Consider the following 19,311-nt stretch of genomic DNA (forward strand, 5'->3'; position numbering starts at 1 on the left):
AATAGAAGAGACAAAGAAAAATAGAAAATATTAAAAAAAAAAAGGAAGAAAGGAACATGATATAAAAGAAATAAAAAAACACAGAGGTCGCTTTTACGAGTTAATATACGATAGACATTTGTCTAAATAATTTTCAATATTCGTATCTATTTATCTCTATCCTTCCCGTACGCTCTTATACGATAATAAATCATGTAAAAATGGCGTATATTAATCCACCGATTTAACGAGCCAATAACTCGCGTTATAATCCCAACGAGAAATTCAACCAAAATTTGCGAATAAGTAGTACTCGAAACTCGTGATCATGGAAATTACATAAACTCCTCGATCGATAGTAATCGATTACTTTGAAAGATTCACACGCAAATCCGTATCAACGTGAATGTATTAATTCATTTCTAATCAATCATTTATTTACGAACATATAAGAAAAATAAAAGCGATCGTCATCTTTAAGTTCTGTCTCTTTCTTTTTTTTTTTTTTTGATCGTATTCCCAAAATGTCCCTTTTTGTATTTTATGCTTGGCTATTTTCGAAATATTTCAAAATTGCCGTATCCTAGACACTTTTTTTTTATGGAATGTTATGAAACTATACTAGTAGATGTTAAATCTATGAAATTGCTTGTTGCGGTTTAAAGCAACTTCTTCCTTTCCTCCTCCTCCTCGTCCTCCTTTTCCTTCTCCTACTTCTCCTTCTCCTCCTTCCCCACTCTATCCCTCTTCTTCCTCATAGTATACACGATTTCAAACTTTCCTTTCGTTTTTCTTTCGTAACTTGGAAAATGGACGAAGTGGAAAGGTAGAGGAAAAAGATCGGATTACCTTAATACGACTAACAAAGTCGATATATTATCGTGGTCGCCACTTTTCTTCCCTCTCCATTTTCCACCATCTATTCGTATAAAAACTAGAGTTAGAACCATAGCTCGACGTCGAACGAAAAAGTTATGCTTGGTTATTGCTTCGCGTAAAACACTACCGTGTAGGTACATACACGGGTATGTGTAAATATGTGTAAGAGAATGAGTTAGGAAAGAACAGAAGTAATAGTCGAAAGAAGAGGAATGAGAGAGAGAGAGAGAGAGAGAGAGAGAGAGTTTAATGAGTAATCGATGCTCGGTTACATCGGGAAACACGAAATTAACGTAATTAAATTTTATCTCCATATCGAAACAGGATTACGGAACGTCGGCGAACACAAGCGTGCGTTTTCGTCGTTTATCCGGATATGAAAATATGTTTCGCGACTGCCGTCATTTCCGCACGCGTACTAAGCGCGAAACGTGACGTTGGTGTGCGGATGGAAAGTGATAATCGATGGATCGTTATCTATGATATATACGATCAAATATATAATTAGTTCTACGAACGTAGGTTGCGTTGGAGATGTAATGAAAAAGAGAGAGAGAGGGGGGGGGGGAAGAAGGATAAAAAATAAAGAAAGAAAAATAAAAAGTAGATAAAAGAGGAATTAACGTTTACGTTATATCAGCCACTTGCATGTAATCACAAGATGATATTAAAGAAGATTTGAAAATGCTCAAGTTTACGAGTTACTACATCGTCGTTTGCTCTTAGCTTGGTATATATATACTTTATGTATATGTGTATATGTGTATATATATATGTATTGTGTATGTATACGTATATGAATATATAGAATACATCGGAAGGTATTAAAGTTTAGAACTGCCGAAGGACTTTGCAAACATCTCGTATAAAAGCGTTCGTATAGTCGTGGTTAGGAACTTGGTAAATATCGTAGCGGTTGGTGGATAAAGAAAGAGAGAGAGAGAGAGAGAGAGAGAGAGAGAAGAAAGAAAAGAGAGAAGGAAGAAAAGAAAGAGAAAAAAGAAACGGATAAGGTTAAAGGTCGGTGAAGAAATTAATAAATCTCGAAAGAACGTTCACCATTTGATTAATTTATCCATGGCACGGACATAAACACGCTCTCAAGATCGTTAGAAGCTAAGAAGAAGAAAAAGAAGAAAAAAAAGAAAACAAAAGAAAAGAAAAAGCTAAAGATAAAGAAAAATATGAATTCTCAAGATGAAAAATTCGTAGGAAAGGCTCGTGGCAAGTTTACAAGGGAAACGCTTTTCCCTTTCCCCTCGGTTATCGTCGAAGGCGGCACGAGAGAGGCCCGAAGAAGTTTAACGCCTTTGGATATATCTACTTTGAGCTTTACGATCGTTCGCCTCCACTTTGCGCGTGAGCGCGCGCTAAGGTTTATGGAAAATAAAAGCTTACTTTCGGCATAAACGTGCGGAAGGCCGAATTCGTCGTAAAAAGGGAAAAGCCGCTCGTAAAATTAGAATATTATAATTCCTCGTAAAAAGTCTCGTGTGCTGCACCCCTCTCTCTCTCTCTCTCTCTCTCTCTCTCTCTCTCTCTCTCTCTCTCTATCTATCTATCTCTCTATCTTTCGGTCTCTTTTTCTAACATATAGACTTGCTTTCTCTTTCTTTTTTCTTTCTCTCTCTCTCTCTCTCTTTCCTTCTTCGTTTTTCATCGAAAGTGAGAGAACGTGGTAGTAGCACGGTCAGCAGGAATCGAGGAGCAAAAGTCGAAGCTAGAGATATCTCGCAAAGTGTGCGTAAACGTGTATGTATGTGTATATTTGTGTGTGTTTGTGTGTGTGTGATGCCCTCGTAAATTTCCGATGGAGTGCATCGATGTCCGTGCACCGTCGCGACGCATCGACGCATTCTCGAGAGGAAAAACGTTTATCGCATCTTTTCCTACATCTGGAATCGAGACATAGATTTACTATGGGATTTGAATGATAAAGAACATATTTATAGACGATTACGAATCGTTTATTAACTCAATGTTATTTGAATTTCATGAAGGTACATATGTATGTACGTACGCGTTTCTTTTTCTAATACTATAAATTGATTGTTCGTTTTTCATTTCCTTTTGTTAATATTCCTCGTTTACGATCATTCTGAAAGAGCGAGAGCGAAAAGAGTTACGAGAGAGAGATAGAGATAGAGATAGAGATAGAGATAGAGAGAGAGAGAGAGAGAGAGAGAGAGAGAGAGAGAGAGAGAGAGAGAGAGAGAGAGAGAGAGATCGTATGAAATAACGATTCTAATGTCGTTAACCTCGTTCGTTTACGTCCTATCTGATATTCACATTGTCGGTGTAAAAAGTCCTTTACTAATCTACGTCATATAAATTATCTCTTTTCGGATATATAAAACGCGAAGAGAGATAAATTTCATTATTCGTTAATTAATTTAAACTTTTTTAATTGCACATTAAATATAATCAACTTTAACGACTTGTCGTATAGTTTGTAATTAGTGGCCACGTTTGTCCAAGTTTATTAAGGATTATGGTTAACTTTAAAATGATTTATGGTTATGATATATGTGTGTATATATATATATATATATATATATATATATGTACATTAAGATAAAATTAGATCATTGTTATTTAAAATTTATCGAAAAATTTCATTAAGACGAATTTTTATCTAATCAGTTGTAAGTTGTTTTTGATAATTAACACTTTGATAATATTTATTAAGTAGAATAATCGACAAATTATGGTAACAAATACAGTATCCCGCAGTATTATGGATATCGATGCTTGCAAGTCAGAAGGAAAGCTTGTTTTGATAAACGTTGGTAAGCAAACAACGTTATCTTATGAAAATCTTCGATAATATTCAATCTCCCACTTTAACTTAAGCTCTAATAATAGGTAATAAATTGGAGATTAATGTAAGTTAATATACAGTTTCATTAAGATCTTTTATTGAAATTTTCAAATCTGAAATATCTTCAGGTATAAAAGTAATGTGATATAAAATGTAATATCATTTTTAAAATCATGTATGTATGCGTAATAATACTTTATTAAATTACAAATTATGCGAAGTATTAGGTATCACAGCTTAAAAACCAATTCTTTATAAATTCTTAAATATCTCTAATATTACATATGATTTAAATAATATTACAGAGAAAGAGAGAGAGAGAGAGAGAGAGAGATTGAGAAAGTGAGAAAAAGTGTTAGATATGTCATCATAGATAGATTAGAGTTGATTTTCACACATATATGTTTAATGTATACTGCATTCGTATAACTTAATATATACGTATAATTTAAAAATGATTTGCAAAGTGTTTTGATATATCTCATTTTAGAAAGAAACTTATTAAAATTTCTTACGACTAATCTGACGCATGTGTATGTATCGCATACTACATATTTTCACTTAATAAAAGAATATTAAATCATTACAAATTATATATATTAAAAAATAATATATACTAAATTATATATACTAAAAATTATTCAATGTTATATGTCTCAGTTTAGATATACCTAAACATTGAAAAGTATCTTATTATCGTGATATGCGTATCGCGTATTTTCTATTCCTCTTTTCCTTTTCATTTATTTATTTACTTACTTATTTTCTTAAATTAAGATTTTAATATAACAAAAGCTCGAAGAAACGAGGAAGAAAAATATCCTAGAGGATATATTGGGAATGCATCTCGCATCATCTCGCGATACCGAGAAGACATCGTCGTATACTGGCACGGAACCTATTTTATGTGTGGGCATACGACGACGGTAGCTACGATTAATGGTGTACGGGAGGGATAGAAGGGATGAAAGGGGTGAAGGGAGGAGGAGAAAGAAAGGGGAAGGGTTAGATGTTAACGTACAACAAAGTGTTTTATAACCTCAAAGAGACATGCGCTGTTTCTCCTCTGGAACGTACACCGTCTATTTCGTTCCCCTCTTTGCGAAACTAGTAAAGAACCCACAAAGGCAAACACAAAGAAAGAAGAGAAAGAGAGAGAGAAAGAGAAAGAGAAAGAGAGAGAGAGAGACGAAGAGAGAAACTTCTGTTCTATCTGCCCGGTACTAATAAAGAGAGAATGATGGAACATGAAAGAACCACTAAGGGTAAGGTAATTGCACGCGTATTATGCAAATAATCATTAGGAATAAATGAAAAATTATTAAACAGAACTTCCTGCTTTCGATAAATTACTGTTCTCTTTATTACAGTTAATTCACCAATGTAATACATAAATATATAACATTAACACTAGAACTCTGACAATCGTCAAAATGTTATCAATTTTTAACAATGTTATCATCGGAATTATCGATATTATCATTTTAATTAATAACTCTGATTTATTTTGTTTAAACGTAATTTCATTTATCTCGTCAAAATAACTCGACGGTACGATATAGTTACAGAGTTTAGTTAATATCATTTATTTATGGATTTTTTTCTTTCTTTCTTTTTCTTTTTTTTTAATTATTTTACATACGCGTTATAGAGACGTACATACACGTGTATATACGTCCATGTACACGTACATGTGTACAAACACGTATACATCCGTACACTCACGTGTGTATAATAGAACTTTTTGATATATCTAATATTTCAGATAAGATAGACTAACAGAGAAAGTAGGAGAAAGAGAGAGAGAGAGAACGTCTATAGAAATGTTGGATAAATCTGAAATAAAGCGTCGTTATTGGTATCGGTGGTCATTCGGTTAATCCACGTCCATCTCGTAACAAACACGAAACATCGATACCTTATCGCTAATAATGCCGAATGCGCGCATCCAGTAAAATTTAATGTCATCCTCGACGTTAATCGATGCTATCCGAAGGAGATAAGCCAAAGCAACGTTTCCTTCCGTTTTGGGGGAGGTCGAACACCATCGATTTTGTTAATAAATCATTGCTGCATCGTCCTATCGTCTCACCGTTCATCATCGACGACGATGCGAATTTTATTCCGCGACCGAAGTCGTGCATCACTTTGACACACTTTCGCGTTCACGAATTATCGAGAAACGATGGCTATCGATAATGTCGAAAACTCTTATCGTTTGCTCCATCATCAGACATTATTAATTATTAGTCAGCATATTAGCCAATTTATCAACACCGTTCGATCTTCTGGAAAATTTGTAATTTCCTGATTTATCATACGAAAATATATGAAAACTTTGTGCGAGTATAAAATGTGCGAATGTGTAAAAATAATTATAAATAAATGTGCGTGCGTAAGTATATATACATAAGGTGGACTAAAAGTTTAGAATCAATTACTCTTTCTCGAGACTTTTTATAATCTTTTAATTAGACTTACAGTTCCACAAACTAGGCTTATGCAGTTTTACAATTTGAAAGAAGAAGAAAAGAAAAAAGAAACGAAAAAGAAAAAAATTGGCTTATAAAGTCTCGAGAAAGAGTAAACTATCGTTAAAGCTAGCTAGAAAATTATGGTCCATTCTGTAAATATATTTTCTTAACTTATAATTAGATCATAAAAATAAGTCACTACAATTCGATATCTCTGTCTATTTAAGACAATATCGTCAAATATAGGGAAAATTGGATCGCAGAAAGGAGTAATACGAGAGAGAAAAAAGAAGAAGAAAAGATAAAAAAAAAAAAACAAAAACAAAAAGAAAAAGAGAAGAAGAAGAAACGCTAATTAGCTGTAGTAAAAAAAAAAAAAAAGAAAAAAGAAAAAACTGAATTGAAGAAATTCAAAAGTCTTATCGATAAAATCTTTCGTACGAATTGGGAGCAACGTTCAAAAGAGCACTAAGAAAACGAGTTGGTGTGTTAAGCGTATTACGAGAGTAGTCAACGAAAGAAGATAAAGGAGAGATAGAAGAAAAAGAGAGAGAGAGAGAGAGAGAGAGAGAGAGGGATAGAGAGATACAGAGGGACAGATAGAACGACAGAAAGACAGAAAGAGAGAGAGAGAGAGAGAGAGAGAGAGAGAGAGAAAGAGAAAGAAAGAAAGAAAAAGACGTTCTTATCGTCGAGAAAGAAGGGAAACTTATCTTGTTCGGTGCTACCAAGAAGAACGTTTCTCGATCGTCGACGAATCTCAAACTAATAATTCGACGATTAGACAAGCTAGTTGGTGCTAAGAAAAAGAACTAACATAAGATCAAAATGCTAAAAGAGTAGGAAGGAAGGAAGGAAGGAAGGAAGGAAGGAAGGAAGGAAACGATCGAATAGAAGCTGACCGGATAAGTTGCTCGTAAAACATCGTCCTATCGAATACGTATCAGTAAGTGGCTAACCAAGTCGATAGTCTCGATTCGAGTGAGACGATAAAGTAAGCATGACGTTCCCTCGAGTATATTCAGTCCCTCTTTTTTCTCTCTTTGTCTATCTCTTTCACCTTTTTTGTCTCTTTCTACGATCTTTTTTTTCAATGAGACAGAAAGAGAGAGAGAGAGAGAGAGAGAGAAGAAGTTTTAAAGACAATTAGAAACTTTGTTATAATTATACTTTTTCTAATCGTATGTATTTTACTTAGCAAAATGTAAATTAGAATTTTGTCTCTTGATACTAATCTTCATTTCTCTCTCTCTCTCTTTTTATCTCTTCCTACGTTTTTTTTTTTTTTTTTTTTTTTTTTTTTTTTTCTATAAGAGATGGACAAAGACGAAGGTAGAGAAGTTTTAAAGACAATTAAAAAATCTATTATCATCATAATTTTTTTTTTTTTTAATCGGACGGATTTAACTTAGCGAAATGCAAATTAGAATTTTGTCTCTTGATACTAATCTTCTATCTGTCTGTCTATTTATCCCTCTCTTTCTCTCTCTTTTTCCATCTATCTATCTTTCTATCCGTCTATCTGTCTCTTTCTCTTTGGATTCCTTTTAATAAACATCTGCCTTCCCGCATGTCTTGCGGTCGTCGCTCCCATCTCTCACATTCATCTCTGTTTATCTTTATTACTTAAACCGCTAACGGCGAACTCTCAACTCGTCTTCGACGTGAACCGAGAAACGGGCTTCTCTCATCTCTCTCTTTCTCTCTCTCTCTCTCTCTCTCTCTCTCTCTCCTTCTTTCTCTCTCTTCTTCCTTCTCCTTCTCCTTCTCCTCCCATATCATCGGCACAATTATCGAGTCTGCTTTCGGAGGCCTAGGTCGAGAACCTCACGACTATACTACTCCACTGGCATCTTCCTAACTACAGATTGGCATCCCCCGTTACACCGTAAAACAATGTTTACAATGCAAACACGTCCCTTCGCTATGAGAATTTCAATTCAATTCTCAGACTCGTGTAGTCAATGTGCCAGTGGTTTCTACCGTTCCAAACGTATACTTAAGTTTTGTATCGGGCGAACGAAACGACCAATGAACTTTTTCTTTTTTCTTTTTCTTTTATTTTCTTTATCCTTCTTCTCTCTCTCTCTCTCTCTCTCTCTTTCTTTCTTTCTCTTTTTTTTTTCTTTTTCACTTTAATCTTCTGCGCGAAATCTCACGACGAGAGTCTTCGTTATTTTACCACAAAGGAAAAGAATATGAAAAAGAAAAAAGGATAGTATAGTTTGAGCGGGAAAATTTGTGGTACGTAGCTAGGTATTACAATTTCAAAGGAAGAAGAAAGTCCTCCTCTCTCTCTCTCTCTCTCTCTCTTTCTCTTTCGCGTTTCCCCTCTCTTCCTTTCTCTTATCGTATCTCCGATGAATTTTCAGACATTTACAGCGTTACCTCAAAAACCTGACGCATCTCCTTTGAGCCCTTTTCAACAAAAGGGCTTGCGGGCAATGCCATCCCCTTAACAAACGATACTTACACACCACGTACGTGCGTAACTCGCGATGAATTCAACGAGATTCCCGGTTAGGGTATTATCATCGCCGTCTATTTAGTTTATAGAGTATATAGGTTCGAATATCTTTTTTCATTTAAACCAAATTTTCTTATGCGAAGCGTTTAGTTAAAGTGTCTTTTTTTTTTTTTAAGTTAGTTTTACGAAATTTATGTTATATACTTAGATCTACTATATTATATGTTATATTATATATTATATACCATACTTATATCTACTATCTAGATTATAATATATCTATTATAATATTTATGATATTATTATAATCTATGTTATATCGGCACTTTGGAAAATAATAAGGATCGAACGATAAATACGAATCGATATAACGAAACGAAAAACTATGGGAAATACAAGTGAAAAGAGAGGATAGAAGAAACTAAAGGATCTCCTTTGATAATTTAGGGCACGTTGTCCGAAGGGTCCCATGACTCGTATTATTACGGTAATGTTATTAAAACTTCGCTTCTTTGTCCTTAGTTGCTTCTCTCTTTCTCTCGTTCTGTCTACTTTTCGTTTCTTACTTTCCATCTCTCTCTCTCTTTCTCTCTCTTTCCCTCCCTCTCTCTTTCTACCGTGCAAGAGCTTTCCGTCCTTAATTAACGAGTTAAGAACGGAAAGTTAGGGCTCGTGAACCTTATGAAACAACGACGAAGACCCTGTGGGACGTGACGAATGACAAAATTAACGAACTCGTCCTTTTGAGCCTTGATTATCGCCGCACGTGTCCCGAAAATCTTCGGCTGCCACGTAGAATTTCTTAAATGTTTTCCCTTTTTTTCTCGAGGCTACGAATAAAGGGAAAAGAGTCTTTCCCGTTCAACGTTCTACGTAATACAGTTTCTCGTTAAAACACACGAATACGTTATATATCTATGCAAGAAATACACATAGATATTCTTACATCTTATATGGAGTAATTAATTAAAAAAAAAAAAAAAAAAAAAAAAAAAAAAAATAAGAAATGAAATAATAAAATTAGATATGGATAATATATAATCAAAAAACTGTGAAATATGAAAGGAAATAATAAAAAGAAGATAAGAAGTGAAATAATAAGAAATTAAAGAGAGAATAATTAATTACAAAATATCAAATGTACTTCTAACAAAACAAACACGTGGTACGAGTTATATTCATCCAACGAAACTCATTGAATTATCGAAATTCGATAAATTGTTTGTTCTTCTCTTGTTTTTACTACTACAATATATTTTATAGTATTTAATCAATGACCATTTGGTTTACCTATAATTTTTTAAACGCTCTCGCAACCCAGACGAAATTGTAAATACTTTGAAAGTCCTGAAACGAACCATACACGTTAACGTTTATTTTCAACGATGCACTGTTATACACAGTGTCCGGTTAGAAAGCAAGTGAAAGGATCGATGTAAATAACGGTCCTTAAGAGACCAACTTAAAAATTTATTTCTCCATTACCGAGAACGGTGGCGAAAAACAAAGATAAATAGTTATCGATTATCTAACGTTCTAATTCGATTTGCTCGTCCGACCGAAAATGAAAAAGCTAGCTAAGCTATCGATCGACAGGTATCCAACGTTACTGTGACTCCTCTCTTCTACTTTATCTTCCTTTCCCTTTTTCTTCGTCCCTTTATCTTCGTTATTATCAAACAAGATCCTTTACTTCTTCCCTTCATCGCGTCGTATCGCCAGCCATCGTAAACCTTCTCTCCCATTCTCCTTCAGGTTGGTTTATTATTAAGTAATTAAATCACTCGTGCCAGGACGGCAACGCAAATTAACTTTCTCGTAACTAAGAGAAACTTGTTTAAAAAGTTTCGAGCTCGAGTAATGGAAATTTTCTTGAACCGAACGCGCATCCGTTGCGGACGATGGGAAGAGCCGTTTGCTGAGCTTAGTAAAAGAGAGAAGAAGAGAGAGGAGAAAAAAGAAAAGAAGAAAAGAGAAGAAGAAGAGAAGAAGAAGAAGAGGAAGAGGAAGAAGAAGAAGGAGGAGAAGAAAAGAGTAGAGAAGAAAGGTTGCTCCTTGTGGTGCTTTAGAGAAAGGGTCCCGTTGCGTTCGGAGATGAGAAATTACTTTTTTATAGAGGAGACTCTCCTTTGATTAATAACAAGGCTTAGACGATTACGAAGGTACGAAAAATCTTCGAAATAGCGATCGTTTTAAACGTTAAAAAGACGATTCATTCGGAAGTCGACCTATTTACCTACCAACCCGCGAAAGATACGTTTGATCCATTAATTTACTGTAGAAAGAAAGAGAAGGAGGAAAGTGAAAAAAAGAACGAAAGAGGAGGGGAAATGAGAAAGAAAAAAAGAAGAAGACAAAGAACCAAGATAAACAAAGAAGGAAACAAAATTTAAAAATTAAAAGGAGAGAAAAAAGGAAAAAGAAAAAAGAAAAGAGAATAAAAAGAGATGAAGAAGAAGAGTTACGTGCCTGGGTCAATCCGTCAGGAATGCTGCACGGCGGCGTCTAATTAAGCTCGCGTTAAAATCGCAACGGTAATCGGGCCGACGAGTCATTTGTCAGTGCCTCTCTTTGGATGAGAATTTCGCAATGAGATTACATTCTTCCACTATTCGTAACTCTTTCTCTTTCTCTCTCTCTTTCTCGTATGTCAAAGAGAAACGGAACGTTGTTCTCTTCGCCGTGCATTTAAGTCATATTTTCCTCATTGTCGACTATTGTTCTGAAAAATTTTCATCCTTCTGTCAAATATAATTTTTAACTCACTCGTTGGAAAAACGTATTCGTTTTCCTCCTTAATCCAATAGAAAGATTAAGTTTATTTCGTTCGATTAACTTTCGTTATTAATTCATTTAAATAAAAGAGATTTCATAAGACCTAAGAAGAATCGAAATCTTCAAGATCTTGGAGAATCTCGCATAAATGAGTTTGTAAGATATTTATATGATGATAGAATCGATGTAAGTGTTAAAGATACTACGATTATATGCAATACATTCCATACGCGAGAATCTATAACGATATACTACATATTTATATATTCATATTCAAAATAAATTCATAATCTATATTAAAATCATTAAGATCTCGTAGTAATACCTGTAGATCATACAATCAATAAATCAATAAGGATAAAAATATTAAAGAAAAAAAAAAAAAAGTATACAAAACGCGACATGCGCGTATAACGAATAATCTCGCCGTAATCTTATATCGTATCTTATCATTTTATACTACCTTCATTTATTGTTTCTTTTTCTATTCCTACAATACAATATCATGCCAATTAATATAATAAGAAATCAAACGAAAATAATTTTCTTTCGAGCTTGAATCCTTTTCCAAGATTATTTTTTTTTTTTTGTTTTCCATCGACGTCGACATCGACGACGACGACGACGACGACAACGATATAGAATTAACCCAATTTGATAACGGAGAAGGTGGTTAAAAATTCGATCTCTCTTGCTAAACTCCCACATCCACCCCCTAACTCTCGTTTCCTCGCTTTGCCGGCACATTAACGGCATCGGTGGTGGCACGCTCGAAATAACGGGTGGATCGAGCTACGAGGTGCGTGCACATAGACGTAGAACGACGATGTCGGCATAATTATTATTGATCGTGGCCACGTTACCCGTTGGGGGACGTCGTTCCTCTCTGCTTCTCCCCCTTTTCACCCTCTCTATTTGTCTCTCACCCCTTACTATCTCTCTCTCTCTCTCTCTCACTTTATCTCACTCACTCACTCTATCTATCTCATTCTCTTTCTCTCTCTCTCTCTCTCTCTCTCTCTCTCTCTCTCTCTCTCTCTCTCTCGGCATCGCGGTACCAATCTGCCAGAATATTCATTACCGCGAGAGCCAATCTTCGTCGTAATTATTGTTTTCGCGGTAAACGCGAACATTTTCGGATTATCGTTCGGAACATACCGTACGTTACTAATTAAACTCTATACCTTCGTTAATCCTCCTACGATTACTTTTCCTATAATTGTCATTCATCATTCTTTATTTCGAGATAAAAGATTAATAGATTCATTTATAGTGGAATCATTTATTCGATCTAATGTTTTAACGTTTGATTTCTTTTTTTTTTCTTTTTTGTCCTCTTTATAATTATCTCTTATCGAATATGTTGTGTATGTGTATTTATGTGTGTGCGCGCGCGTGTGTGTGTGTGTGTTTGTGTGTAATATTGTATTTTATTATAGATATAATATTAAAGTACAAAGTATTATGAACGGTCATTACGGTACTTAGTATCGTATTTAATTATCTTTTATATTATTATTTTGCAGGATTTTTGTGAGATTTTTAATTATCATTATAGTAACGTTTATAAAATATTATATATATATATATATATACATATATAAAAGATAAAATATTTCGTTTTAATTAATTAGATGTAAATAAAATTATCAAAAATTTCTTTAGATATCTTCATTCGATTATAAAAATAATTGATTAACAATAACGCATCAACGATCAAATTTCAAGTTTCCGTAGTTTCAAGTTTGAAAAATTTACAGTTGCAGGCAAATCTCGATCTCGATGGGTTCGATTTTGATTTCGACTTTGATCTCGTTGGACGATCGTTAAAAGCATTCTAGATAAGCTATGCTCTGTACGTATTTTTCTCGATGTACGTTGCTAATTAACAAGAAGCTTTTCCACGCTTTTCAAACTTCGGAAGCGATATTTGCGCTTGATACGATTTCGTTAGCGTTGAAACTTTATACGGTAATAGCATTTTTAAATGTTGAAAAAGGATGAACGAAAAGAAGGAAAAGCCTTCGTACAACGAGTTGGTCACATGCCGAAACAGCAAAAATCCCTTCTCACGTTTTCTACCAGTTCTTTCTACCGACTCTATGCACTACGTACTTTGCCATTAACCTTACAACGGAATTTTAAAACCGTGAGAGAATATTTCGTGGCAAACTTTGCGAGATACCTTGAATGCCTTTATCCGTTTGCGGGAACTCGCAAATGTAATTACGCTTTTGTATCCTGCATGTGTATGTATATATATATATATACATACATACATATATATTGTTTTCGAGCAAGAAATTCTGTCGAACTTTTCCTGCATTTTCTTTTTCTATTTCTTTGTTTTTCGTTTCGTTCCCTCCCCCCTCCCCCGAAAAATAACTTCCATTACTCTTCGTTCTATGGAAAAGAGTGAGAGATAAAGAAAAAAGAAGAAAAAACAGAAAGAGTAAAAGAAGAAAGAGAAGAAAGAATAAAAAAAAAAAAAGAAATAGGAAAAAAGATCGTAAATATTTTATCATTCCTCTGTGCGCGCGAAATGGGCGCGAAAGTGGGGGGAAGAAGGAAAAAAGAAAAAAAAAAGGGAAAGAAAAGAAAAAAAGAAAAGAGAGAATGAGAAAGAAAAAGGAACAAGAGAGAGAAAGGAGGGAAAAAAATCGTTAAAGCTTCATCGTTCATTAAAAAGTCGATAAATACGCTTACGCTATACGCCTCGAATGCAACAACACCGGTTGGCGTTAGAAACTTCCTGAACGTCTGTTATGGCCACGGGACAGCTTCGGGCTCTACTTACCTGAAACAAAAGAGATGAAAGATCATTGAATTTTCATTGCTCGTTTTATATAACGAAACAATGCTTTCTACGTAACACGATCCCTATCTTTACCTATCACGATCTTCTCGTATCTATTTTTTGATCGTTCGCTCTTTAATCGCCATTATATCCGCACGAGAAAATGCATTTACCAAGCATGCATGCCATGCCAATCCGATTCGAATTATTCTTTCGAAGGTGAAATCTTTCAATGTCGTTAGAGAACAAACAATTCTAACGATTTCTATCTAACGAAACTTTTATTTTCTCTTTTTAACTAACGTGAGAAAATGAATGTCTTTACGTTCTCTCAGTGAACGAAGAGAAAAATTGAGAAAAATAAAAAGAGAGAGAGAGAGAGAGAGAGAGATCGATAGGTACTAGAATTGTTATTATTGCTCGGATCTTCGGATATCCAAGTCTTGAGTATCCAATCGAATTGGATATCCAGATACTTGTTTAAACCACCCTCAACGAATACCATCTCATTTAGTTCCGACTCTTCCGAATGATCCGTTTCACCCTCCTAACGGATAAATTATTATTTGCTCGAAAATAAAAAATGGCGGAACGATTTGGCCCCGTAATAATGATTGATAGAGCTTTATATTTGAATAGTCACGATAAAATATCGAAAAACGAACGCCACTCGAACGTACGAATTAAAAATTACGAGTATACGAAGAATATTCGAATTTTTATTTCGTATTTCGAGTTATTTATTACGAGTAATAGTAATTCGACGATATATAATTGAATATTAATATATCGTAGATTAAAAGCACTGTTAATTTGTATCGTAACATTAGCTCTTTATTTCTAACTCGAGTGAGAAAACAATTTTTTATGATCTTTCGACCATTAAAGATAAAAAGAGAAAAACGAACAGGCAGAAAGAGAGAAATCAAGAGAGATCATTGAATCTCGATCAAAACAAGTCGTCGTTGATTGTTACTAGTCATCCTTGAAAACCGCGAATGAAATAACTAAAGAGGCAGAGAGAGAGAGAGAGAGAGAGAGAGAGAAAATATATATATATATATATGTATGTATGTATTGCTGCTTGAACGTTAGTTAGACGGGAGGTCAATGAGTCTTGAATAGTTTTACGGGCTCGAACAGCCCGTAACGTTATCCTCCATTCGTTCCCTCAACCAAGCTCACTCACCCCTCACTTTGTTTGGGGAAGCTTACAAGCGAAACCACGCTTGCGCTCACCCTCTAAAAGAGAGAGAGAGAGAGATAGAGACAGAGAGACAAAGAGTGAGAGAGAGAGAGAGAGAGAGAGTAAGAGTGAGTGAGAGTGAGTAAGAGAGAAAGAGAGGGAGAAGATTCCTTCGTTCTGTAGCTACCGCAATCTTCTAGACTTCCTTTCTTGCTTCGATATCTCTCATCTTTCGACACTAGGAACATAAGGGAAAAAAGAAAAAGAAAAAAGAAAAGAAAAAGAAAAGGAAAGAAAGAGATAGGACATGCTGGGGAATGCGCTAAAGAGGAAGAAAGAGAGAGCGAGAGTGAGAGGGAGGGATTGCTTAGATAGATAGATAGGTAGATGGTTAGATAGAGAAGATAGATGGTGCAGATAGAGGAGAAGAGAGGCTGGAAGGGTGAGGGGAAGAACAAGTAGAGATTTTGTGTCGCTTGGATGAACAAATCCGCGATAACGAAAGCTCTTGCAAGAGAGACAGAGAGCTCTCTCCCTCTCTCTCTCTCTCGCTCTCTGTCTCTCTTTCTGTTACAAGTGAGTGCACTATCTCGAGGCAAGTTCCCTACTACCTTCTAGGTAATAAACTCGCCTAATTCTAGGCCGCAACGTCTTCGGCGTCGTTTACTTCTCTCTTTGCCAAGAGACTTTTCGTTTTATTCATGGCACATTGTTTCTCCTTATCCCACTTTATGTTTTGCGCATCATTCGCGCGAGTTATCTCGCTCGAATCTCTTTGTCGTAGAAGAAGATTCTTGATGCGTTTCAAAGAGCAAAATCGTGAAACTTTATTTGTTCAAGTTGCGATCGTTTAAGAGTAATATCTCGTGGGGTAATTTTTCTCTTTTATCATCGTAAACTTTCGTCAAATGATGTTTCGTTGAGCTATTGTATATTTATAATAAATAAATAAATATATATATATATATTATTTGGAATTAAAAAGATTGATAATCGATCTTGATTTTAAAACCGACGTTGATCTTGATTGAATTTGATTTGTAATAGAAAATAAAGTGAATATATCCGATTAACAAGTTTGATATTAACCAAGCGATTTAAACGAATTCCTTTAAAGTCCATAAATAATAATAAAGTTTAAAACGCAATCGTACAACGACGTTGAAAAACTTTATCGTAGTTGTTCTCTCTCTCTCTCTCTCTCTCTCTTTTTATCTTTTTTTTTCTTTTTTTTCTATTTCGATATCATCGATATATCGATTTCTCTTCGCTTTATTAAGTCCATAGAAATTTCTTCGAGCTCTTACACTACGTTCTCTTTTTCCCTTCCAGAAAAATTTACGAAAGGATCGATCACGTGGAAAATAAGACTGAGATAGACGGAAAGTTTCGATTCGTCGTTGAAGGAACTAACGTGCACCGCCTGTAAAAGGCGTGAGGCTGTTCACGGGGACAATGGGAGAACGATGCTCGATCCGAGTTTCATTTAAACGTGTATATATACGTACATACACACACACGTGCGCATATATATACATACATATACACATGCGTATATTCACCCCCTATACAAGCGAAAGTTTGGTTTTAGAGTTTCCACGCGCTCACATTCAGAAAGAGAGAGAAAGAAAGAAAGAGAAAAAGAGGGAATGAGAGAGAATGAGAGAGAAAGAGAGGGAGAGAGAGAAACTAGACCTCGTCCTCGTTCTTTTCTGCTCACAGCTCATTGCCGGCAACTTTTCTGCGGTTTCCTCCCGTCCCTCCGACAAAGGACACCGGCTTACCGCAGGACCACTCGGCATCGTCTATCTCCCGTCTTAAAAACGAGAACGAGTTTTGTACCTCGTGGAAGGACTCGAAAACGAAGCTTCACTGTACGATCTTACGAAGCGCGGAATCCGTAAAAGACGCGTGGCTTAAGTCGAACGAACGAGAGAGATAGAGAGAAAAAAAAGAACGAGCGAGAGAGAAAGACAGAGAGAGAGAGAGAGAGAGAGAGAGAGAGAAGGAGACGAGAAAGAAAAAGGAAATGATGGGGGTTGAGACTGGATAACGAACATCCTAATACCATGGATATATTCTTTGAAACTCTAACTGGCTCTACGAATCTTTTACGAAACTTTCTTCTTCCCGCAATGAACTATAATTAATAAGAACTATAATTTAATAGTAGCGGCAGTCTCCTTATTACTTTTGAATACGTTCTATAAGGATAATTGCATAAATATATTTTATATATATATATAGGTAATTAAAATCTTCTTTAATCAGGAATCTCGTTAGACGTTAACAAAGAACATAGAAGAAGAAGGAGAGAGGAAAATTGACGTGCAAAAAATCTTTATTTAAATATATTGCAATATTTATATATACATATATGTGTGTGTGTGTGTATTTTTTATATCAATATCTGTCTCATTAAACGTCACGTAGAAATTAACGAAACGTTCCACACATTCGCTTCTCCAGCCCTTCCCAATTCTCCTCTCCCTCCCTCTCACCACCCCTTACCACCCACCCGCCCACAATCGTCGAGTGTACTCCGTTAAAAGCATAATTAAACAGCAGCGCGAGCGTTGCAATTGGCAGTGTAAAAATTTTGATGGGATAGCGGTTTCAATGGCGAACCGCAAATCCGAATACGTAGGGATGGAAGGGTGGCAGGCAGTTTTGCCAGAGGCGACCGATCCGAATCGAGCCGATCAAAGTGATCTGTCCGATCAAAGAAAAGAAGAAAGAAAAGAAAAATCTTTTCGAAAGAGAAATTAGAAAAAAAAGAAAGAAGAAGAAGAAAGGAAGAGGAGAAAGAAGGGGAAAATATTTGTATAGCTTCATTCCGTTTGTTAAAGTACAAACGATCGATGATATTCGAAGGAAATCTCCTCAGTTGTCGAAGATATTCAAGCAAAGGGTATTGTTTAGAAAGACAACGAGAGTCACGGAGCGTAAGATGGATTCGGTTATTCTCTCGTCCTCGAGCGTCTTGGTTTGCTATAGAAGCGAAGAAGACGGCAATGTGAGAGAGAGAGAGAGAGAGAGAGAGAGAGAGAGAGAGAGAGAAGAGAACAGAGAGACACCTTCCGCAGGAACGTGTAAGCCGGTGTGCTTGGAGGGTCGTCGAACAGGGACGAGTTGGACGTAGATATACAGTGTGCGTTGAAGTGGAACGAAGTGGAGCCGAGCCGAGAGTCGAGTCGAGTCGAGTCGACTCGTAGTCTCGAAGGTAGAGGCAGAGGCAAGAATGGAGGTGGAAGTGGAGGTGGAAGTGGAGGTGGAGGCGGAAACGAGGTGGAGGCGAGCCAGAGTCGAGTCGAGTGGAGTCAAGTGGAGTGGAGAGAAGTCTGAGTCCGGGGTAGACTGGGTAATGCATCGTATTAATGACGATACCACCGGCGAAGGTCCCCCCTGTTAATTCGAGGGTGTCGAGTGGTGCACCAATTAAGTCCTATGTCATTAGAAAGAGAGACACGTGAAATGTTGCTAGTCAACGGGCGTCGATCTGTTACCGTTTCTATTCTGTAAACATCTTACGAATGCTCGTGCTCGCTCAACCGAGAGAGAGAGAGAGAGAGAGAGAGAGAGAGAGAGCGAGAGAGAGAGAGAGAGAGAGAGAAATACTTCAAACGATTTTACTCAATTGAAATTTCTTGCTCGTTTTAGTCTTGTTTGATACGAATCAGGCGTGATATATAAGTATATCGTTTTTATCGGTACTTTTAATTTAACGAGTTACTGTTTTTGATCTGTTTCTTAAGAAAAATTATATGTATATGTATATGTATGTATGTATGTATATGTATATAGATATAGAGAGATATATTTATATGTATTTAAAAGATAGCGTTTAGTTGGATAAAGATCGTCTAGATTTTGTCAATTAATTGACGTCAATTAATAATTTGCTTTGTTATCTTTCGTTCAGCAATTTCATTT

At 35.7% G+C, this 19,311-nt stretch overlaps 1 protein-coding gene across 3 annotated transcripts in view; it reads right to left on the reverse strand.

Annotated features, from left to right (window-relative positions):
- Positions 1 to 19,311, reverse strand: part of LOC127069417 (SAM and SH3 domain-containing protein 1-like) — a 207,431-nt gene that overhangs the window by 121,387 nt on the left and 66,733 nt on the right. Inside the window, exon 1 of one of the 3 annotated variants that reach the window (XM_051006428.1) lies at positions 14,102 to 14,187. The exons of the other annotated variants lie outside the window; for them this stretch is intronic. The gene's annotated coding sequence lies outside the window, so the exon portion shown is untranslated. Of the gene's footprint in view, positions 1 to 14,101; positions 14,188 to 19,311 lie in introns of those variants that run through there. 3 annotated transcript variants of the gene reach the window in all.

The sequence above is a fragment of the Vespula vulgaris genome, chromosome 15, assembly GCF_905475345.1.
Source record: "Vespula vulgaris chromosome 15, iyVesVulg1.1, whole genome shotgun sequence".
NCBI lineage: Eukaryota > Metazoa > Arthropoda > Insecta > Hymenoptera > Vespidae > Vespula > Vespula vulgaris.